Genomic DNA, 25,603 nt, shown 5'->3' on the forward strand with positions numbered 1-25,603 from the left:
AATAATGCAACTAATACAATTGATCACTCCTTTCTTTGGGAACATGTTTTTTTCATGACAAAGATGATATCTTCTATTACTTTTTACAGGTTTTTATGCACTAATAACTTATCTTAGTATTTTAAAGAATACAGAGCATCCAACAATTAGTGCTGTGTAGCACAGAGTAAAGAGATAAGACCCTTTCAAACTGGTTTGCATATGAATAGACTTTATTGTTTCACAATGCTATTGAAATGTTAATAGCACTTTGTCCTTTTTGGAAAGTGGCTGGAATGTTCCTAGCAATAGAGAAATACAATGCATAGCAGCCTGAGAGCATGCAGGTGGTCATGGAAGAGTTAGGTCTAGAATCCAGGTTCCCTTCTTTCAATTCTCACTCTTCACTAGTAAAAACACTCTTTTTTTTTATCTGTTTATTTTCCATCTGGAATAGCAGCTTATCTACCCACAAAGACTTGGATTATTACTAATTGGAAATCCTTTCTTTGAATATCTAAATTCAGTAACAATGTCATGGAACTTGTGCTTTTGATACAATTTCCTATGAAATGAGACTTCATTTGGATTATATAAATATTCTCACTGGTAACATTACCTGACACACACACCTATTCTTTGTTTGATACAATGACTGAATTTTAAGTGCCTCTTTGAGGTAAAAGAGCCATTGAAAATGGGGGAAAAAAACAACCATTTAACAGCAGATGGGGCTGGCTGAATGAATAAAAGGGAATGTGCTGAATTACAGCTCCTCAATTAACTGGAAGATTTCTCTTCAACACAATCACTATTTTGTAAAAGAATATTTATCATAACTGAAAACTAATGAAGATTAATTATAATGCTATTTATTAGGAGACCTTTAAAAACCATTTCTTGATTGAAAAAACAGCTATTAAATTAAACTCCTTGTTGTTTAGACATTTGTGTTTGCAACCGTTAAAAAGAGCAGTGAGCTGCTACTAAATATATCACTGTGCCCAATTAAACTGTTACAGGTCATCAGATGGCGTCAGTGACTGGTAGAAAGGCTGAAGTAAAAGCCTACATCCTAAATAGAACAATTAGGCAACAGGGATTCTGTATCTCATCCTAGGCATGACAGAAAGCCAATATGAAAAGGTGAATTTCACATCACTCTTGGCTTTTGATAACTATTGTCCACAGTTTAACCTTGATATGAATTTCAACCAGTCATAATAAAGTCTGCAGTGTCAGTAGAGCAATGATAGGCAAGAAAGAGACTGGTGTTTAAAGCAGATATGGAGGTTTGAGGACTTCTGACAAGAGAAGAGATCAAAAAATGGCAGAGTAATTGTCCACCCTTTTCACTTAACAAATCATTCAGAATGCCTACATTCTCTCCCTCCTTCCTGCTTCCCTTCCTTCCTTCCTTCCTTCTTTCTTCCTTCATTCCTTTTCTTCTCCTTCTTTTTGCCCCTTATTTCCCCCTTTTTCTTCTTTTTTATTCATTCAACAAATATTTACTGAGTTCCCACAATATGTTAAGCTCTTTGTTAGCCACTGGGGATACAGCAAAGACCAAGACAGACACAGTCTTGTTCTCAACACTCACATTCTGTCACATTCAGTTGACAAGTAAACACAAGCTGAGTTCAGATTGTGTTAACTGTAAGGGAATAAGTACATAGGCTAATGTGACAGAATTCCCCAGAGCAGGTGGGTGAGGTAGATAGGGATTGTGCTACTTTCATTGGGGCCATTAGAGGAGGCTTTTTTGGAGACACACATCTGAGCCCTTGGATTGAAAGGAATCCACTGTGAGAAGAATATTCCAGGTAGGGCAAGCAGCAAGAGCGGGATCCCTGAATTAGGAAAGTGTGTGGTGTGTTAGAAAACCGTCGCAGTTTTATCTACGGCGCAGTCTACACCCTGCTTTACATCCTAAGCCTAAGCCCTAGCCCTGCTGCCATTGCTGGAAGCCAGGTGACCACATGCCCAACTACTGGTGTCAAGCCCCACCCCCATCCTAATGGGATTCACTGCTCCTGCTTCCCTGCCCGCCCTCCGACAAAGTTTTAAAAGGGCCTGTTCCTGAACACGTGGCTCTCTTGGCTCTTCTCTCCTGCGCTTTCTTGGCTCCTCTCATCTGCTCTCCTCTCCTCCTCTTGTCTCTCTTCTCTCTGCTCTATCTTCTCTCCTCACTAGCTCCTCTCCTCTGTCTCTCTCTCTCTTATACTCTCTTTCTCTCTCTTATCCTTCTTCGTCCCTCCCCTCGGGTCTGCTGGGTTTTCCCCAATAAACCCTTTCCCTTACTCCGGTGTTTGGTGTGCTCTGTGACAGCCTAACAGAAATACATAACATGGTGGGCTTCAGTACTAGAGAGGAAGACAGGGCTGCCCAGAGAAGAGGGCAGGAGGAGATGCAGGGGAAGTTGGGATGGGCAGGAAGAGGTAGCAGTGGCAACACTGGCAGGTGAGTACTGAAAAGTATCTGGAGTCAGCTCCTCTAAGAAAGGAGCATTATTATCTCATCTATTCCACATAACAAACCCAAAGAGGTGGACACTGTGAGAGTTACCTGCTTTATAAAGATGAGGAAACTGAATTTCACACAGGTTATGTAATTTGCTAAAACTGAGATTTGAACCAAGGCTGTCTGATTCAAGCATCTGTGAATTTAACCATCATGCTTATAGTAATGGAGGGAAAGCAATCATATGACAGCTAACAGCTAGCAAAGGGCCTACCATCATCTCCAATACTCATTAAGTACCTCATGCTTATGAGAGTGCAGCAGCAGATCCATAGAGAAAGCCACACAGGCACATTACAAGGACACTTCACAAAGTTCATGGGAAATGGAATTAAAAGATGTCTATTCTGTTACAAAAAATGTTTGACATCTATGCAGTTTTTCATATACATATTTTCCATGAGTATTTTGAATACCCATCATGAACATGGATTTTAGAATTCTTTGGCAACAAAAATAAACATTTTTAACAAGCTTAATTTATTTGTTTTTATCTATTTGAAAGGAGGAGAGAGAGAGAGACAGAAAGAGAGAGAGAGAGAGAGACTGACTGACTCTTCTATCTGCTGGTTCATTTCACAAATGTTGGCAAGAGGGATGGGCCAGGCCAAAGCCAGGAGCCAGGAACTCCATCTGGTTCCCCCATGTGAATCACAGGTGCCCAAGCACTTGAACCATCATCTGCTGCCTCCCAGGATGCATTGGCCAGAAGCTGGATTGGAAGTAGAAGAGCTGGGACTCCAACTAGCACTCTGATATCAGATGTGGGTTCCACCAGCAACAACTTAACAACATCCATATCAATAAACACCTTTTAATTCTGTTTTCCACAAAATTTTAAAGTGCCCTCAGTGTACTGTTTGGAATATTTGAAACCAGAAGGAAGACAAATGAACATGAGTATAGTAGAAAGCAAATAAATAAATAAACCACAAAACAAATGAAGTTATAACCAAGATATCATGTACGGATCAAAACATTAATAATAGTTTATTATAGTCCCAAGTTAAGTAATTTTATCCATTTCAGTCCAAATTCATATTCTGTAATTCCCAAAAAAGGCTCCCCCGCCCCACCTTGCCATCACTATTGTGTTGTATATTTTTCTTGTTGAAGGCGTGATGCTGAAAAGATGAATTTTGAAATTGTTTGGGAACAGGTTAGAAACATGAGTGGCAAGGTCTTCCCTTATGCTGGCACAGTTATGGTCTACTTTCTGAACCAATTGTTTATGTTTTGGGACCCAGGCTAACAGGAAAACACGCAAGTTGAAAGATCTGTTAGCTAGTACGAGAACATTCAGAAAGATTTGCCTTTCTGGGTTAAATGCTTTCATTTCAAGGAGGATAATGGAGACATCCCTGGTTCGTAAAGTTGGAGACTTAGACTCATCTTCCCTCTAGAGAGGTTGGTTTGCTTTCCAAAGACTGACAGTAAGAACCCAGCATCCTTCCCAGGCAGCAAAGATTCCTGTCTCTCTCCTTTCGGGAGGGGAACAGGTGGGTGTTCCTTTCTATAAAACATCTCAGGTTTGTGCTTCCTTGCCTACAACAGATTCTGTTATCTGTAGGATTAAATTTGGCTCTTATTGGGGCTCAGAAAATGACACTCCAAAATATGGCTCGTTGGCATGCTAAGCACTTTGATCTAAGGGCACTGGAAGTGCTCAATTCTCCTGCTCTTCTTTCTGCTGTTTCCTTCTCTCCCCCAACAAAGGCCACAGCAACCGAGAATTCCTCTTCACCAAGGGTGGGTCAAAGAAACTAGAAGTCCTTGCCCCCAAAGGCAGCCATACATCTTAAAAATATTAAAGTGAAAAAACTCTCTAACCTGAATTATCTAGTAGTAAGTCATGAGACCTTTATTCCAGAAGAGGTTCTGCCTGCACCTGGGGGAAGAAGTGATGCTAGCAGAATCCAGACAGACAGGCCTTGCTGGGTTTCCCCTTGTGTCTGTCACATGACATCAGACTCTCTTGGGCCAATCACATTTCTACATAGCTGCCCATGATTCATCAAATCTAAAACTAAAAAGGTCGGGGTTGGTGCTGTGGCATAGTGGGTAAAGCCGCTGCCTGCAGTGCTGGCATCCCATATGGGCACCGGTTCAAGTCCTGGATGCTCCATTTCCAATCCAGCTCTGTTATGGCCTGAGAAAGCAGTGGAAGATGGCTCAAGTCCTTGGGCCCCTACACCCACATGGGAGACCCGGAAGTAGCTCCTGGTTCCTGGCTTCGGATTAGCACAGCTCCAGCCATTGCCGTCATCTGGGGAGTGAACCAGTGGACGGAAGACCTCTCTTTCTCTCTCTGCCTCTGCCTCTCTGTAACTCTGCCTTTCGACAGGCAGAGTGGACAGTGAGAGAGAGAGACAGAGAGAAAGGTCTTCCTTTGCCGTTGGTTCACCCTCCAATGGCCACCGCTGCCAGCGCGCTGCGGCCGGCGCACCACACTGATCCGATGGCAGGAACCAGGTACTTATCCTGGTCTCCCATGGGGTGCAGGGCCCAAGCACTTGGGCCATCCTCCACTGCACTCCCGGGCCACAGCAGAGAGCTGGCCTGGAAGAGGGGCAACCGGGACAGAATCCGGCGCCCCGACCGGGACTGGAACCCAGTGTGCCGGCGCCGCAAGGCGGAGGATTAGCCTAGTGAGCTGTGGCACTGGCTTGAATAAAATTTTTTTAAAAATAAAAAGCGACAGTTTTCCCCAAGTGTTGGGATCTTCATTCTGATGGCTCCCTTTTCACATAAAATTTTGGTTAAATGAATCTGCTATGCTGTTCTCTTGTTGACCTCACCTTGTTATAGGGGTGTCTGCCACAACCCTTTGAAAGAGAGGAAAGGTTTCACATGGCTCCACCCCTCTGCTCTCACTGCACTGCCCCATAGGAAATGATTGCAGCAAAAGGGAACTGGAATGGAAATTATTATGTAAGTATTGCTAATCTGTTTGGACACAAACACTTCATTTTGTATTCAGGGCAATATTAAGAAATTCAGGTCCTGAAAACTTACTATTCATCAATTCTATCTCTCTTTGGGGCATCCACTGGCCAGATGGGAAGGGAGAACATCAGCCATGTAGGTAGCTGGTGGGAAAGAAAGTAGACTGTGGGGACTTAGTGATTGGGGAGCTCAGGCCCCAGGTGGGCTACTTCCCTCCCTGTAGCCCAGCTGCAGGAAAGGAGAAAGGAAAGGAGAAAGGAGAGTAAATTTGACTGCTAAGCTAAATGTAGGCAGAGCAAAGGGTTTCCAGTGCTTGCAACAGGGATGCTACATACTGTCAGGTCCATTGTAGACCCTCAGTAAGTGTTTGTATAAGGAAACACAGAAGCACTTGGAGACACACAGATGAGTGTGTGTGGGGTGAGAGATTAATAAATAGACAATTAGAATACAAACCAGTGCATATTAATAAATGGAAAATTATAATACAAATCAGTGCAGGTGATCATCCTGAGAATATAGTAAAATGGGAACTAGCTGAGCCCAGCACCTAACAGTGGAGAGTGGAGGGCACAAGGGCAAGAACGTGTGAAAAATGACAATGTTAAATAATGCTTACCTAATACCACCAAATGATTCTGAGTGCCCAGCTGGGCAGAGCAATTAGAGATGCAGATGAACTTCATAATTGTGAAGGAAGTAAGTTGAACTGCTGACCTGGTAAATTAAGTCCTATAGGTTCTGGAAGTGATGATGGAACCTTGTCAGCAATTGTGCTGTGAATACAAAAAGTGAGTGCCACCCTCTCCTTTCCTTAGTGTCTTACACTGTCTACAAGGCAGATTTCTGATAATAATGCATGGATTTAATTTGTCTTGAAAATTAATACTACGGGAATGAAATATTGGGAAAAAATGTTTGAACAAAACTCCTGTCTATAAAAAGTAGTCATATCTCTCATCAACTAGAAATAGCTCACAATATTGGATTTTGGTGTGATTGAGGAAGGAAGATCTCAGTCATCTGGCCCTGAATATAGAAATGTTGTGACAGGCAGGGCCTCTGGCTCAGGAGGCATAGAAGAATTGCTGACCCCAGGCAGAGCTTGGATTCCAGCTCATACCAGCAATTTGTTTTGAAACAATGGCCTTGATTTTTCAGAAATCTTCCCCCACAAAATATTTGGCTATCTCATTAATCACGATGAAAGGTGTTAAAGGTGATTCATTCAATTCTTTTTATTTTGCTATTAAGAAGGGAGATTTATGTGTCTGGCATTTTCTCTCAAGGGTTCAGAGTTCATGAGAATCACATTATCATTTTTTTAGAAGATTTATTTCTTTTATATATTTGATTTTTACTTTTTTTTTTTTTTTTTTTTTTTTTTTTTTTGATAGGCAGAGTGGACAGTGAGAGAGAGAGACAGAGAGAGAAAGGTCTTCCTTTGCCGTTGGTTCACCCTCCAATGGCCGCCGCTGCAGCCGGCGCACCGCGCTGATCCGATGGCAGGAGCCAGGATCCAGGTGCTTTTTCCTGGTTTCCCATGGGGTGCAGGGCCCAAGCACCTGGGCCATCCTCCACTGCACTCCCTGGCCATAGCAGAGAGCTGGCCTGGAAGAGGGGCAACCGGGACAGAATCCGGCGCCCCGACTGGGACTAGAACCCGGTGTGCCGGCGCCGCAAGGTGGAGGATTAGCCTATTGAGCCACGGCGCCGGCTTTATTTCTTTCATATATTTGAAAGCCAAAGCCTGTGCATCCACGCACACTTGAGAGAAAGAGAAAGAGAAAAAGAAAGAAAAAGAGAGAGAGAGAGAGAGGGAGAGAGGGAGAGAGGGAGAGAGAGAGAGAGAGAGAGAATGAATATCTTCTATCTGTTGGTCCACTCCCAAATGGCCACAAGAGCCAGGGCTGGGCCAGACTAAGGCCAGGAGCCATGAACTTCAGCCTGGTCTCCCTTATGGGTGGCAGAGCCCTGAATACTTGGCCTTCACCTATTGCCTTCCCAGGTGCAGTGGCAGGAAACTGGATCAGAAGTAGAACATCTGTGACTCAAACCGGCACCCTGAAATGGGATGCTGGTGTCAAAAGCAGCAGCTTAACAAGCTATACCACAACATTAGCCCCGATCACATTATCATGGCTATTACCCAGCCTGAAACAGAGAAAGGCTATGCATCTGTCCCAGGAATCTGTCCTTTGTTAATTTTAGTAGAAACTTTAATAGGTCTTCCTGGAAACTATTCACCATAAGCCAAGAGTTAAGGGGCAAGCCAAGAGGTTGAAGAAAGCAAGCACATGCTCTCAGTGGTCAGTGGTGGTCATATGTCACAGCTTAATATGGAACTGGCAAGTGGTAGAGTTTAAAGATGTTTGGTGCTCAATAGATGGGAGAAAGCAAGTGGCCAGTTGCTGAAATGCAAGTCTGGGGATTCATTCATTTACTCAAGAAACATTTGAAAAAAACCACATTCTACTACAAGGCATTATGCATTATGAGATTCACAGATTAGTGTGCATGAGTTGGGTGACAGATAATCAAATGGACAAATATAAATGTGAATGTGTCTGAAATATGCACAGGCCACCCTGAGAGTATAATAGAAGTAGGGAGTGGGGATTGGGAGTGTATAAGAAGAGGTCAGAAAAAGCTTCACAGAGAATGAATGCTTGAGCTGAATCATAACAGAAGCAGAGCAATTCACCAGAAAAAGGAAAGAAGTACTATGAACAACAGGGTGCTCTCAAATCATGCTACCATGGGTTGCAAAGACCCAAGCAATAATAGTCAAAACAATATGAGTCAAAGACCTACGCCCATCATCTAGTTGTGCAGACACAGAGCTGGATCATGGTTGGGCCAGGAAAGTGTGGTAACCCCAAGAATGTTGAGTTGTGGACTCCAGAAAACAGAAAAAGGAGAAATGTATCCAGGAAGGGTATGGAATAGGACACAAGGTATGGACTCTTTTAATGGAAAAAACTACGGGATGCTGAAGAAATTAGATTGAAGATACAGAGTGACTTTTTCCTTGTTCAGTCGGTTACTGCTCTTTATGCCTTAGTCTGGGGTCAAGAACTTGTCCTAAAGTCAGCATGGAGTTGGGTCCCCCACTGGATGTTACATATCTTGACAGGGCAAGGGTGACTACTACTACAAGACCAAGGGACCACAGAGACTAGGGGACAAAGTGTCATCCAACAAGGAAACAAGGGCACAAGCCACTGTTGCTGAGACCTGATGAGTGAGGCAGCTTTCTGACCTGGTTCAGGCTTTTAGTGTCATTTCCTGTGTGGCAGGAATTGATCCTGGCTCAAGGACGGCAGCTTCCAATTTGAAGCAACTGACTAACATAGCTCATGCAGAGCAGGGACACAGTTGTAGGTTTCTGTAAGTGAATTCTTTCATGGGTAAGGGTGAGGGACCCCACTAAACGTAAGTAAAAGCTACTATAAAGATGGATAGAGCAGATCTCTCAGCTGTTGTTAAACACTTTGTCTCTGAGCTGACTTTGCTCTGCCCTTAAGAGACAGCAATAGGAATCTCAGCAGTGCAAACTCATTTGTTCACAATTACAGAGGGACAATGTCTAGGATCACATCTCTCAGTGAAACACAAAGCCTGTTTAAGCTCCAGTCAAGGGTTAACTTCTTAAATACTGTGCACAAATGCATAGTGTAAAATACTTGCATAATACATTTATAAACATCCCATACCTATTTGTTTTGATTATTTAGTTGTCCAAGTGAAGTATGTACATGAGAGCCATTCAAAAATCTCATGGAAATGTACTTTACTAAAAGACTATGCTTGGATTTCAAACAAATTTATCTTTTAATTCCATTTGTCCACAAACTTTTTGAGGTTTCTATGTGTGTGTGTGTGTATGTGTGTGTTTTGGCTATATACACACAGACTGTAATATATAGATACATGTATCTCTGTATATTAGCTATGCATTTATAGTTCTAAAACAAAATGAGAATGCCTTTCTCCCTGGAAGATCCTTTCGGGGATTTATAGCTGCTTAAAACCAGGAAATAGCTTTTGCCCTGGCTTGCCATAAGTCTGTTGTGCAACCTCACAGCGGCAACCCCATTACTCTCACAGTGGCTCCATGTGGTGCTGAAAGAATTTTTTTATTTTTAAATCACAGAAACCAAAATATATTGATATCAAAGAAAATTCTCAAAAGCAACCTCTAGAGGGGATAAAACCTCTTCAGGTAGCTGTCCCAGATTAATGAAACCTTTTTTCCCTCAAGGGGAATTGGGAACATCCTACGAGAAATGGCAAAAAGTAGTGTGACAGTATCTCTGAAAGATAAATCTTCTTCACTTCATTTTTCTGTACATTTATAGCAGGAGCTTGTCTGTTCCACCATAAAGACATGGACTTACATAATAATATTTTGGCAATAATAGTCAGTGGCTCAAAATACTGTAGTATCAGTTGAGATTTCTAAGATTAATTGTAAAATTTCAGGCAAACTAGAAGAAGTCACCTGAGTCAAATCTCTAACCAAACTGGGAATTTTGACAATTAGCATAAGCTCCCATGCTTCCATGAGATTATTTAAAAGCTATGCACCCAGCTCTACACTCTTCAAAAAGTCTGGTGATGTATTGTAAGGTGGAAGAAATTGGATTAGCAACCAATGATTCATTTTCAAAAGAGCAAATATTTATCTCAAAGGAAAAAGAATACTATTTAATCTCTTTTCCCCAACAGATGAGGGCATTGACTACTGACATCTGTCTTATACTCATAAGCCAAGAAATGCAACAGGGAAAAGAGAGAAGGGGAGAAAAAAGGAAGAAATGGAAGCAAAGGGAAGCTTTCAAATTCAGAGAAACAAATAGAGGAATATATTTGGAAGCATTTATGCAGTTGACAGGATGATGAAACAAAAAGTCAATTGACTTGAAGGAGCAAAATTGGGACAGTTACACTAGCAGAATAGTGATAGAGATTTTTTAGAATAAGGTACATTATTGAAAAATAATTGAGCATAATTGTGACAATCACATACATGCTACAGAGAGAAAAACAGATATTAGAACACTATTTTATTGTTTTTTTTTTTTTTTATTTTGTAACCTAATAATGTACTAAGACTTCAGGAAATAAACCTGAAAGATATCTATCCCAGGAATGGCCCAAGCCATATGAAACTTACATATGTAATTTTTCGGCTTGCTCAATTAACTTAAATCTTCCAATCATTGGGAAAAGAAATGCATATGGAAAATTCATTTTATATTGCTCATCTCTGTATAAAACAGGCTCATGTGTCAAAGGAAACTACTGAGTACCATAGTCTACAACAAGGCTGAGATTTTTCCAAAGTCTTTTGAGTGTAAGGTAAACCTTGCTTCAAATGGGACTTTTCCTTCCTAATATTCTACATAATATTTTCCTTCAAGAATATCATTAAGTTCCATAATAGCATTTATGCCTCTATAATCAATTATGTATCTCCATGTATCTCCTGCAATTCCCAATTTCACATGTGAAAATATGATTATATTACTTACTATTTGTATGTCACATCCTGTTTTCTAAATGCTTTATAAACGCCTTATTTTATTCAAATGAGTGGAAAAGAAAGTCCCCAGTACACAGGATGGCATATTTGATAGGAATAACTGCAATGACTGAATTCTTATAAAGATAAGTGAGTCCTTAAAAGATAGCACTGGCCTGGGGAGCAAGAAAATGGAGCATGATATCAAAAAAGATCAGGAATTCAAAAAATCTCTGAGGCCAGGTCACATTAACAAAGGTGGAGAAGCAACAAGTGCCCAAGGCTAAACACAGTGAAAGAAACAGATGTAAGGTCTCCTGACCTCAAGATGACACTTGGGTGACCGAAGATTATGGTACTCTAATGACCCCCAACTGAATTTTAGTAAGCGCTGGGAAACACTGGAATTAGCTCTTTAATTTAACTTATACTTTTTACAAAATGCCTTCAAATTTCCACCTAAAAGTTGTGTTTGATATTCTAGAGTAAATTTGGGGTCAATTCATAACACCTAAAGAGCCTATAGAGTCAACATAATTTTTTTTGAGGGGTGGAGAAGGGCTCAAAAACAGCTGGAAAGAGAAGCATTTGCATTCAAAAGCCATCTATAAGTACAATTGAGCTATCAAATTATAATTAGCAAGACTCCAATAAAAGGCTTTCAGAAATGTGGTAGTTAATTTGTTGTTCACTATATGCAGCACAAAAAAAATAGACACCCCTTTGATAACTTCTACAAAAAGCGAATAATGAACAATGAATAATGCTATTTGGAGATGAAGATAGAACCACTAAAGGATCTGTATGTCTAAGAGGAACCAATGAAGAGCTTCTGTTTCCAACCTAAATTAAAATGTCACACACATATATAAAGATCTGGGCAAGTCTACAGCTGTCAGAGGGAGTACCTCCTATGATGAGGTGTCATCTTGGCATTCTGCCTCCTACATACTCTACAAAAACTGTATTGGGCCACATCAAGCAGTTCTGCTACTTTTACCAAATTATGAAGAAGAGAGGAGAGCATGGTGCATCCTGGAATGAGTCATAAGGCACCCCGGTTCATTATCCTCATAAGCCAATCTGCATCCTTGTACACACAGGGCCAACATAGGAATGTTGCTGCAGTCCCTGAGCATGTGGGTTACTAGCAGATGAGGAGGGACAGATGGGAAGCTGTGGTCAGTTTAAAAGGGCTTCTGACCATTCCACTGTCCTTCAGCACTCACACAGAAGCACCAGCACTGCGGGGCTAAGTCTACATCTCTTCCACAAAAGGCTGTGATTCACTAGGCAAAGCTCTTTCCAAAATAGTGATTTGAAGGAAAAATAGAAGATTCTGTGAAATACTCTTTCAAAGTGTTCTGAATACCAGGTAAATAATTACTTTTGACAGTAATATGACATAATTGGTGTTATCCAGAGATATTTATTATATATTTAAATACGAAATAGATTTTCTTGGAAAAGTTTAATCACATACTTATTCAATCACCTTTATACCATGTTCAATCATTGTAATTTAAACTATTAGAGTCCATTCAATTTCAATATAAGGACATCAGTTTCACTTCCTGTTGGTCTTTCATGCTGCTTTAGAAGTTCCATGCATTCTAAATTTTTTTTCTCAGTTATGTAGATAGATGACTGCCTCTTATTTCCCAAATTTACAAATGAGTAAATTTCAAAAGCATCGTTGATACAGTCCACCCACACCACCCTGAGTGAAGAGGGAGAGGAACACATGAACACAGATGACACCTGGAGAAATAATTATGCAGTGATAAATGATTGATTAGTCAGTGAATACATAAACAGCATCAGCCAAATTGGATGAAGATACCAATGACATCTGAATGCTTATTAGCATTTTGACAGGTATAAGTTCAGGGCATTCATTTATTTCATACTTAATTACTGAATGCATAGTATATTAGAAACTAGAAAAAAAATAGTGAATCAGAGATGTTTAGTCCCTTTTCTTGTGAAGTTTGAATTGCAGGATAGAAGGCGGGCACTACCCATTCCACCACACTTGTGCACGCAAGAATGTGAATATGAACAAAGGGAGACCCTTTGTGATGAGTGCCAGAAATAGCACAGAAATGGGGCCAAGGGAGATATTCTAGGTCATTCTAGGAGAGACATGCTGAGCAGGTGATATTTTAACAAAGACATAAAGGGAGACATAGCAGGCAGGAAAAGGCCAGAGGGTGTCTAGTAGGAATAGCAAGAAGTAGGCACTTGGCAAAAACTATAAGGATACTACCCACTCTGGGGAACCAGGAGGAAGCCAGTGGTGGGTGGAGCACACAGAGAAAGATTTAGTGAAGTTACTATTTCCATCTAACTCTATTCCAACAAAAATCATAAACATATGTGATACAAATAGTGTATTTAATGGTAACATACAACATTCCTGTGCCTTTTCTTCCCCAGAAATATATTATGCAACTATGTTGTTTATATCCCAGGGCAACCATAGACATTCAGACTTTCAGCAAAAAGAAACAGCCGTTATTGTCTCTAATTTGTCATTGTATGTGTGTGTGTGAGAGAGACAAAGGAGAGAAAGAGACAGAGACAGAGACAGAGAGACAGAGAGACAAACAGTTATTAGTAAATATTTGAAAAGAAAGTTAAACCATCTGCAGGCTCTTTGTGTTTATGTAATTCAGGCCACCACAATCATTCTACTCCACATGATGACTAGAATAATAATGAGAATTAAAAATAACCATGAAGAGCTGCACTACCTCAGCACACACAGGTTGGCAAACTTTTTCTCAAGGGCAGAATGGCGGTATTGCAAGTTTTCTAGGCCATACTTCTATGTCTCCACCACACCAGTGGACCTTTCTAATAGAAAAGCAATCACAGAAAGCAATTGTCGTGGCTGAGCCCCAGTAAGGCTGCATTAACAACAACCAGAGGTAGGCCAGATTTGGCCCATGGGATGAAACTTGCTGACCTTTCCCATAGAGGATTAGGAGACCAACATAAAACATAGCTTAAAAGAATAACTCTGAAGTAGCAAGCAGATCCCTGAAATGAAGGCATGAGAAACATCCAGGAAAGGGTGTTAAGAAACCCTGCTGGATTGGATTGACTCAATGTTCTCATATTTTGGTAGCCACAAGCACAAAGTTACGTGATAGTACAAAAAATTCCGTAACTATTTCTATAAATTCTATGAAAATGTTAGAGGAACATTTGTCAAATATCTTATTTTTAAAAAGGATGAATGGTTCTGGCATGAGGTAGGAAGTTGGCACAGATGAGTACAAAGTTCCCATCCAACTCTAAAATTCTAAGATTCCAAAATTTAAATTATAATACAATTACTAATATCTGGCAGAATTTCAATAGCTGTTGAAATGGTGTTTTATGACTTTTTTTTCATGGCTTAACATTTTTGCAAATTCTAGAATGCTAATTCTCTAAACTTGGCAGCTCAAACAATAATTGACTATTTCCTAGTCACTTTGCAATTGCATTCTTTTAATTGAGGATGAATTGGTACAGCATGTAAAATCTGAAAACTAAAAATGGATGCTTTAGGGAACTAATTTTTTCACTGGAATGACTCAACCACCACTAAAGCATAAATCTACTTTTATACTTGTATATCAATCAGTGAATGCCTGAACTAAATACTCACATATTAGAAGCATTAACAACATATTCATCAACCACTTATCGGGCCTAAAATTATTTCTGAGATAGTCCAGAGCACAAAAGTGCTCAAGAAACGCATGGATGAACATAAAGTCTAACTTATGTTGCCTGGGTTCCAATTCAAATTCTGCCACTTACTAACTGTGTGACCTTGGAAGAAATTTTCTTGTTCATTGATAAAATGGTGATAAAAATAATACCTGTGCCATAGGTACTATGGGAATAAAATGAGAAATTACCTACAAAGTACATGGCAATAGAGCCTTTCTACATCATCAAATTTCAATAAAAGTTGATAACATTACTTCTGTTTCTCCTTTCATTCTACTGGTTTCCATAGTAACTGAGCATGTGAACGATGTATAATTGTAGGGCAGAAAAGTTTTTCTCAAAGTGCTTACTGTCCTACTGATTTCTGATAAAGTAGGACTCACAAAATTCTACTGCTTATATATACAATGGAATATTATTCAGGCATAAAAATGAACGAAATCCTATCATTTGCCCAAAAATGGGTGGAGTTGGAAGAAATGATGCTGAGTAAAATAAGGCACAAAAGACAAACACCTCATGTTCTCCCCTATATATAGGAGCTAAACCTGAAAACAACAACAACAATTCAATCTGAATGGAGAATGTTGATTAGTATAATCTTGAAGGGATAAAAACTTTTAGGGCCAGTGCCGTGGCTCACTTGGCTAATTCTCCACCTGCGCGCGCATGGCGTCAACACCCTGGATTCTAATCCCGGTTGGGGCACCGGATTCTGTTCCAGTTGCTCCTCTTCCAGTCCAGCTCTTTGCAGCAGCCCAGGAAGGCAGTGGAGGATGGCCCAAGTGCTTGGGCCCTGCACCCACATGGGAGACCAGGAGGAGGCACCTTGCTCCTGGTTGTGGATCGGCACAGTGCGCCAGCTATAGTGGCCATTTGGGGGGTGAACCAACAGAAAAGGAAGACCTTTCCCTCTGTTTCTTTCTCTCTGTTTAACTCTGCCTGTCCTAAAATAAAATAAAATAAGGGAAAGCTAAGTATGGTTCATTACTTGAGAGAAAGATACCAATATGAGATGTTAAATGGGACAATTGGGGTAGAGGTAATTGGAAACTCTGTATTTCTACAGTAGAATTTTTGTTTTATAAATTTAAAAACTATTCTGAAATAAAATGTTTAAAAATCCTAGTATATTTTGTGTTAAAAATGAAAGAGGGAGAAAGCCTCAAATATAAACCTGTTAAATAAATCAGGTATTTTTATTTGCTATGTACAATACAAATTACTGGTCATTATAAGGGCTACAAAAGCATAGAAAGCACAGTTCCTGTTATCCAAGAGTCTTAAAACGTTTTAATAAAATAAAACATACAAACAGACACAGTAATTAAGGCTCACATGATGCATTTTTTGAGCATTTACTAGGTACCAGGCACTAGTAGCACGACGATGCTTCACAAACCATTGAGAAAGATGGGCAGAGCCCATCAAGTCTGGAAACCTCAGCTTCCTCCTCACTGATGTGGGGGTGGGGAGGATGGAAACACCCCAACACAGTTTTGTGAGAGTGAAACGCAAAGCACTGCACAGTGATCTGCAACACGACAGGCTCACAGCACCCTAAGTGCTTTGCGCAGAGCCTGTGAGGGTGTGGAAGGGAGAGTCAGTCCTCCTCGGGGAAGGCGCAATGGAGGAGGTTTGTGTGGCGGAAAAACCCAGTGAGAGCAGCTCTGGCAGACAGGACAGACGTGCTCAGGAAAGGACAGGCCCGCGACAGAGTCATCAGGGCCAGGGATTCACTGGCCAACACGGGGGAGATACCACCATGTCCCCAGATCCAAATCCCTCTAATCCATCCAGCATTTCCCTATGTGAACTAATTAATAAAATAAACTGTGATCATATTTTAAAACCTTGAACATATTGTCACCCATGGATTACATTAATAGGATCTTTCACAATCTGATGGCCGCTTTCCCAGCTTCATCCCCAGGAATCTGTTCATCACTGTCCTTCCTACACATGGCCCCACAAGAACCTAAGCAGCAACAGAGAAGGACTCAGTTGTTGTCCATTAAGTTGCCATGACCTTGGATGTATTATCAAACTATCTAAAGATCAATGTTCTCATTTGTAAAGTAGGAATAATAATGACATCTACTATTTAAAATTGGCTATGTGAATTAAATTAAATAGCACACTTAGTGTAGTGTCTGGTACACAAAGACTCAATAAATACTATTAAAAGTGTATCAGAGACAGTACTGGGGAAGGCTAATATAAGAATGGTCTGCAAGATGCAGTTCTGGAATCAGGTTGGCGTGAGGCACAAACACTGGTAAGGATGTTACTGCATCCTGAGCTGTGAGGCAGGAGGGCCTGAACTAGGATGGGAGTTGGCCCAGATGATCTTAGTTATGGAAGGATTTCAAAGAACTTGGAGGCTGGATATGTAGGTGAGAATGAAGAATGGGATGAGTCAAAGATGACCCTGAGAGATTGACATAGGGCTAACGGTGATCCTATCATGACATGAAGAAGTCAGGTGATTTAGGACGACTGAATTTACAATTTTACAACTTATAATTAAACAAACTTAGTAGATGTTGCACTCGAAAGAAAGAGATTTCTAAATTTAAAATCCTGGCATGACCATGACAAATTTCCTATTTTGAATCCTGAAACTCTGAGTGTTCAGGACAAAAACACTCCTGTTCTGTCTCTTTGCAGGCTTCCCAGCTAATTCCACCTTCTTTTTCTGCCCTAGAGAAAGTGCTTTTTCTGTAGTTCAAGTAATTATCCTCCTCTTTTTTCTGTGAACTCTCTGCGTGTGGTGGGAACGTAGGTGCAGGATTCACTTTATGCTTGAAATCCTACTGGGAATCCAGTCTCCAGTTTTCCCGCCTAAGGCACCTCCCCCTTGTATTCTAACTATGCAAAATTTTCTATAACTCCAAATAGGTTTGAGTGAAAAACAAATACTAATACAGAGATCAAGAAAGAAGAAATTATTTCAAAGTCAAGGAAAAGATAAATTTTCAAGATTTTAATATCAACATATGTTATTTACTAGTAATTTTTCTTAAAAAAATGGATCAAAATGTATGAATCCTTCCTTGTGTCTCTCATGACTGTTTTCCATGTATCACATTTAGTGTTTCATGATCCCCAAAGGAGATTAAAATACATGCCCAATTAAGTCCCGCTACAAGTTTGAGATTGAAGCATTTGAGTTTCTTTTCACTGAAGACCCAGGAAGTCTTTGATTAGAAAAATCTGTCTTGCCAGGAAACGTTTTTTTCCCCACCTCAGGAGACATAATTAGAGAGGGCTACACTGCTGGGAGGAAGTGTAGGCCAAAGCATTGTGCTGTATTTCTCAATGTATATAATTCCTTCATGGCTAGGGGAGGCACCTTGGCTACTCTGCAGTAGCTCTTTCATGAATATATGAGAGTATTTGAGCAAGTACACAGACAAATGGAGTAACAATAAGACATTTTAGGTGAAAATTTCTTTCATATATCAAGAATACAGTAAGAATGAAATCAATACAGTCAACATACCTCTACTCTTTTATTTTTAAAAAATCCTTGTCAAGTTGCATCTTTTTACTGCATAGCAAAAGTTGTCCTTGTTTATTCTTAGCATAAACTAAAACTCAAAAGTAAGAGTTATAATAAACTCTACTGTACTCATAAAAATTATTCTATCCTACAAACATAACATTTATGTTTCTTTCAGGGAATTCTTAACAGGTCATGTTATAAAAATGCTAATATGAGTAATAGTTGGTCTATGTAAAAATAAGTATGCTGCTGTAAGGGCCCAGGGTGTCTGAGTAAATGATATCACCATAGTCCGTCCCATCAGCCCCCCATACACATAGTCTGTATATTTGTGTCTATGCTCTCATATATGTTGAGATGACTTTAATAGTATGATTGTCATCTTGATAGTGATACGTCAGTGAGATATGACAAATAAGCACAACATGCCACAAGTAGATTTTAGTTATCTCAAAGATGTCTGAAATAATCAAGGTAATCAAATAGCACCAGCATTTCTTAGCTTCTAAATTATTTCTGACATAAAAAGTACAAAACAGCAAAATGTGAAAACATCACAAAATACATTAACTTTCAGCAGATTTATGGAATACTGAAATAGAAAAAAAGCCAGCAGGATTAGTCCTCTGCTAAAATTGATGAAATATTAGACCAAAACTGTATTGATCTACTATTACAAATGTTCTGAATTTCTTCTGACCATGTTCTGAGGTTAACCAATAACAATGTGGTACTTCAAACTCAAAAAAAAAAAAACATAAAAAGAGCAGAAAAATATTCAATACGTGCATGAGTCTTCTAATAAATGAATCAAATTGTCTATAAAATAACTTTTTAGGAGAAAAAGAATAAAAATGATAACTTTGGATATACCAATCTCAGATAAATATCAAGAGCATATTAAAATTTATATAAGATAAATCTATGCATTGAACAATCTTTATTATTTTAGTTTATTCTCAAGCCATGGTCAGATTGTAAGATGATAGCATGTAATTTGAAAACTCCATGCTTGACATCAAGTGAGTCACTTTTGATGAGAATGGCCTTGCTTGCTATATGTAATCATCACCAATGTACAGAACCAGACATTTTGTCCAGAAGAAAAGATATGCTGAATTTTCCCATTAGACTTTCAAATCTCAGACGACTAAATTATGGATATATTCTCTAAGCTGAGTTCATCTTTTAAAGTCCCCCGTAAAAATTTCTTAGCCTTGTAGAATTATATTAGAGAAGGAGTATGTAATTTACGTTGACCTCTAAAATCTTAGTTAGAGCTCTAGTCAGCTTTGAGGCCTGAACTGGTCTTTAGAGCTTATATTTTCAACTTCTACCAAGTGCTGGATTTTTTCTTAAGATTTATTTATTTATTTGAAAGAACAATGGAGGGAGAGAGAGAGAGAAAGAAAGAGAGAGAGAGAGAATGAATGAATGAATATATATCTTCCATCTACTAGTTACTCCCCTAATGCCTGCAACAACTCTGTCTGGGCCAGGCCAAAGTCAACAGCCTTAAACTCCATCTGGATCTCCCAATAGGGTGGCAGGGATCCAAGTACTTGGACCATCCTCTGTTTTCTTCTCAGCTACATAAGCTGGAAACTGGGTGAGAAATGGAGCAACTAGAACTCAAACCAGTGCTCCGATATAAGCTGCTGTGTCACAAGTAGTAGCTTAACCAGAGGAGCCACAGCTCTGGCCTCCCTACACTTTCTAGACATTATCTCAGGTCTTTAAAGCAACCTTGCAGATACCAATATTGCTCTCATTTTACAGCTGATGGTTCTGAAGCACTTGGAGTTCCTTGGTACATTCTCCAAGATCACACAGTAAGTGAAAGAGCTCGGGCCTGAATACAAATCTTTTCATATTCAAAAGTCTGCCATTCCATCTCTACCTTCACATATGATCTGTTAATTAACTGTTCTCATTCTGTACCAAATTTTGGTAGCATTTTATATGATCTCCACCATAAGATTGCAAGAGAAAAAATTTGAATGAATCCCAGAGGTTATATTGTAATCCCTTCTTTTAATAACTGAGCCTTAGCCAAGGACATGTCAGGGTAATAACAAAATTGAAACCGGGATATTTATGCTTTAATTAATATGTAAGTGTTGACATTAAGCAAGCTGTAAAATAAAACTTATGATTCTCTACTAGTCAATTGAATCATGAAATACATTCTAAAAATAAATTTTCAAGTATACATGTTATCATGAGTGTGCTTCAGAAACCTCATAGAAAATGGATTTAAAGATACAATTGTTATGGTGCAAAATGTTTTGAAATCTATGAGTATAGGGACTCTTCAAAAACTCATGTAAAATGCTTATTGTAAAAAAAACTATGGATGATTTTCAAAACTTTTTTGCATTCAAACATATCTTTAAAAATTTATTCATTTATTTGAAAAGCAGGGTCAGAAAGAGAGGGAGACAGAGAGATGGATCTTCTATCTGCTGGTTCACTGTCCGAACGGCTGCAATAACTGGGACTGCGCCAGGCCAAAGCCAGGAGCCTAGAACTCCATCTGGGTCTCCCACGTGGGTGGCAGGTGCATTAGCAGGGAGCAGGATGGGAAGTGGGACAGCTGGGACTAACACTGGGGCTTATATGGGATGTTGGCATGGCAGGCGGTACCTCAACCTGCTGTGCCACATTGCTGGACCCAAAAATATATCTATTAATTCCATTTGATCATAAACTTTTTGAAGTACCCTTGTGTATCATCATAGGCTTTTTCACGAGTGCATTTCGAAGGTGATTTCACTACAGAGTACATAACAGAAAAATCTATGTGGGAACTTGGTTTAACAACATACAGAATAAACTGTACAGTGAGCTCTAAAAGTAGGCACTGAGCCTGAATTCTGGAATAAATCAAACAGTAGGCAGAAAACAGACAGCAGGAACAGTTATTTTAGCGAAAAAAGTAGGGCAAATTTACTAAGCCAATTATGGGATGATGTATGCAAGATAAAAGATGCAAAGAAAAAGTGGGCAACATTGATATATGAACACATTGAATGCAAGAAAGCACAATTGTCCTAAATGTGAATAAACATTCAAATTATGCTGCAGCTGCAAAATTTAAACTAAAGGAAGAGACATTTGCAGAGGAATTTATTAAATAGATGTGGTTTCCTGGTTTCACATACCCAATGGGTCTATTATAAAGTAAAATGTACAATTTGTCTTGATGTAAATGACATTTCTTCCTGTTGTTCTCAATCAAACAGCAAAAGTATTTTGCGAAAAACTTTATTTAGTGAGGAGCACGATACTTTATACTGAGATGCTCAAGCTTTGAATACAGAAACTTGTTCTACCTAATAAACACCTTATATATCAAGTATGGTCTTATACAATAAAGAGGTTTCCATGTGCAGGAAATCATTCTTTCCTAAGGCACATGCCACAGCAGTTTCTTGTAAGGAGTTAAGTTTCTTACTGAAACCAACTCTTAGGTGCAAAATCTATTCATTATTATTTCTTCCTTTCATCCAACAAATATGTACAAGTCCCCAGAAACTCTAACATAGTAAGGGCTATAAAAATGCATCAAAAAACTTACTGATAGGAGTTTTATGTATTAAGATGGTATTTGATCATAAGACTGAAATATTTTTGTTCTTTTTCTTTTTAAACAATTTTTTAAACAATATTTTTTCTTTATCTTTTTAAGATTTATCTATTTATTTATTTATTCATTTTTTTGACAGGCAGAGTGGATAGTGAGAGAGAGAGAGAGACAGAGAGAAAGGTCTTCCTTTGCCGTTGGTTCACCCTCCAATGGCCGCCATGGCCGGTGCGCTGCAGCCAGCGCACTGCGCTGATCCGAAGGCGGGAGCCAGGTGCTTCTCCTGGTCTCCCATGGGGTGCAGGGCCCAAGCACTTGGGCCATCCTCCACTGCACTCCCTGGCCACAGCAGAGAGCTGGCCTGGAAGAGGGGCAACCGGGACAGAATCTGGATCCCTGACCAGGACTAGAACCTGGTGTGCTGGCGCTGCAGGCGGAGGATTAGCCTATTGAGCCGCGGCGCCAGCTGATTTATTTATTTATTTGCAAATCAGTGTTACAGAGAGAGAGAGAGCAAGAGAGAGAGAGAGAGAGAGAGAGAGAGACAGAGTGCGATCTTCTATTAGCTGGTCCACTTGGTCACAACAATCAGGGCTGGGCCAGGCAGAAGCCAGGAGCCAGGAGCTTCTTCTGAGTCTTCCTTGTGGCTAGCAGGGGCCTGAGCACATAGGTAATCTTCCACTGCTTTTCCCAGGCCATTACCAGGGAGCTGGATCTGAAGTGGAGCAGCTGGGATGCAGACCAGTGCCCGTATGGCATAACAGCATTGCAGGTGTGGTTTTACCTGCTATGCCACAACACCTGCCCCGTTTATTTTACTTTTAGAAACAGAGAGAGAAGGAGGGAGAGTGTTCAATTCTGAAATGCTTGCAACATCCAGGGCTGGAAAAGGCTGAAGCTAGGAGCTAGGAACTTAATCTAGATCTTGCAAGTGGGTGGTAGGGACACAATTACTCTGCCTCTCAGGGTTTGCATAATCAGGAAGATGGAGTCAGAAGCCAGAGGCTGGACTTAAACCTAAGATCTTCAATGTGGGAGTCAGGCATCCTAATCTGCATTTTAACTACTAGGCCTAATGCCTGCCCCTGCAATTAGTCTGACTCAAACTGCAATGTGGAACTTGTAGTGCCAGCCTGGCTCATTCGGTTCACAGAGTGGATCTCCAAGTAAGGTCTCTGGATTTCTGACATCAGCATTGCCTGGGAACTTGTTAGAAATACAAACTCTTGGGCCTCACCCTAGATAAATCTGTCCCTGAGCACCACAAAGGCTCAACATCACTTAGAAGACTTGGTCAACCACTGAATTTACATTTCTAGACAACGGGCTGCACCACTTAGAGTGACAGGCTTCACATGTCTGATTTAAGAGTTCAGACAATAATGTAAATGGTAAATCAGAGGACATTTTCTGAGTGAGAAACAGATATGATTAGAGCTGATATTTATGAAGACTTGGGAGCTTAAAAGAGACTGCAGGAGAAAAGCAATGAGAGGCAATTACTTCTTTCAGGTGAGAAGCCGCAGAAATGATGGCTTCTATGGTGACTCAAGGATTGGCCACAGCCCTCAGGAACTGGGGCAATTCTTCACTCCGCTTGTGGTTTATTCTAAGCAGTTCTCTGCCTTCTCATGGGATTCTCTTCATACCACAGCTCTTTTCTGTCTACTCCTTGGGGGATTTCAATCTTGCCCTCAACCATGTCCATGCTGGTTTCCCCACCACCACTTTTCTACTGTCCTTTCTTCTTTTCCCCTCTATTTTCATTTCCCTCAAATGAATGGGCAGCAGTTTAAATGTCTGTTGTTGTCTATTTTTTTTTTTTTGACAGGTAGAGTGGACAGTGAGAGAGAGAGACAGAGAGAAAGGTCTTCCTTTGCCGTTGGTTCACCCTCCAATGGCCGCCACGGCCGGCGCGCTGCAGCCTGCGCACCACGCTGATCCGATGGCAGGAGCCAGGTACTTATCCTGGTCTCCCATGGGGTGCAGGGCACAAGCACTTGGGCCATCCTCCACTGCACTCCCTGGCCACAGCAGAGAGCTGGCCTGGAAGAGGAGCAACCGGGATAGAATCTGGCACCCCGACCGGGACTAGAACCCGGTGTGCTGGCGCCACAAGGCGGAGGATTAGCCTAGTGAGCCGCAGCACCTGCCTGTTTTGTTTTTAATAGGTGGTCCATAGAGAGTTCACCAAATAATTCTTCCTCTGCACTTATGATCTTCCATGACCACAGCATTTATCCAGCCTTTATCCTACTTTATTTTAATGTTTAATGTCATTATTTTCATGCCCTTAAACATTTATCATTTTCTTTGAGTTGGAAACCTTCAAGCTCTTCTCTTCTAGTTCTTTGTAAAACCTATAATTGTTGTGAACTCAAGTGTTGTGGAATATTAGAACTTATTCTGAGTAACTATATCCTGGAACCTGTTACCCAACTTCACTTTTTACCCTCTCCCCTTTCCCCTTCTGAGCTCCAGAGCCCTCTATTTTACCATATACTTCTGCAAGATCAACTTTTTCAGCTTCTACTTTTCCAAATGTTGGTCATACTTAAATCTTATTATTTAACCTCTCTAATACCCCTGTGGGCAAAGATGCATTTGTCACACCTGAACATTGACTATTGATGAAGTTTTGAACCAGAGGCTGAAACTTGGATATAAATCTATGTAATGTCTTTAAAGTGTAAAACATTCTCTCCTCAGAGATGCTTCATTTAGCAGGAAGATGGTATGATTTGCAATAAAGTAAAAAGAAGGGTAACAGATATTGCAGGTTTCCTGTCTCATGTCCCTGAGGTCACTCCTCTGATTTTAGCCTCTGCTAGAGGGACAGGCTTTCTGTGAGCACTCAGAGTCTCCTTGTCTTTATGGAGACCACCTCAAGGGACAGCTGAGTGTCTTCCTGCCCCATGCAGTGCCATGATAGTCCCAGACTGGAGCATATATCTGAGGGAAATCCACAACCAAGGAGGGCAAGCCAGTTGATAGGCCTCTTGTTGTATGTACACCCTTTAGGCTGAAATTCTGGGAGGCACCTGTGCCCCTTGTTGGAGGTCACTGTGAAGTCCAGCTTCTTGTGCCCACAGCGGTGGACTTAACTCACCCCGAGTAGGGCCTGCGCTTCTGATGAATTCTTCCTGCTTCTACCTCTTGATATTTCAGACCAGCTTCCCAGTAAACTGTCATACTAAGGTCACTGTCTTAGGCAAATAGCCCAAATGAAGACCGTGGCTTAATAAATATTCAGCTCTACCAACCCCTTTCTGATATGACATCACTTATATAGTATATTTGATGTATGCGTTTTTAAGACTTATTTGCCTCTAAAAACCACATAATGGGATCAAAGGAGTAAAAGATCACAGCATGGAATCAGTGTTTCCACTGCCTTTCCTAGCACACTGAGGTTATGTTGAACATGTCTGTGCTAATAAATGCACATTTATACAATGTGCTAAGAATAAAAGCTGACACTATGTCATCTACTTCTGCGATTCTAGGCTTAACTTTATGTATAATATTTTGGCTCAGAGGTTTCACAAAATGATATTTGCCTGCTATGCCATTCTCAATTCACAATGAAGATGAAACATATAAAACACATACCATCCAGATTCTGTATAGGTGATGAGGGAAAAACACATGCTTTAAACTCAGCAGCCTGCTGCTGTGTCTGGAATGACAGGCCTGAAATATTTTTGTTCAAATATAAGTACACCACCCTATTTAAAAAAGACAGGCGTTGTTTCACATAGGCTAGCTCAGGAGAAAACGATAGAATGTGTTCTAAGGGGAAAGTAGA

General features: G+C 40.3%; 1 protein-coding gene across 7 annotated transcripts in view; it reads right to left on the reverse strand.

The window, feature by feature from the left end:
- The window catches only part of DLGAP1 (DLG associated protein 1), a 1,086,743-nt gene that overhangs the window by 679,796 nt on the left and 381,344 nt on the right, over window positions 1-25,603 (reverse strand). The window lies entirely within an intron of this gene.

Source organism: Oryctolagus cuniculus, chromosome 10 (assembly GCF_051225735.1).
Source record: "Oryctolagus cuniculus isolate XC-2025 breed Fujian yellow rabbit chromosome 10, ASM5122573v1, whole genome shotgun sequence".
Taxonomy (NCBI): domain Eukaryota; kingdom Metazoa; phylum Chordata; class Mammalia; order Lagomorpha; family Leporidae; genus Oryctolagus; species Oryctolagus cuniculus.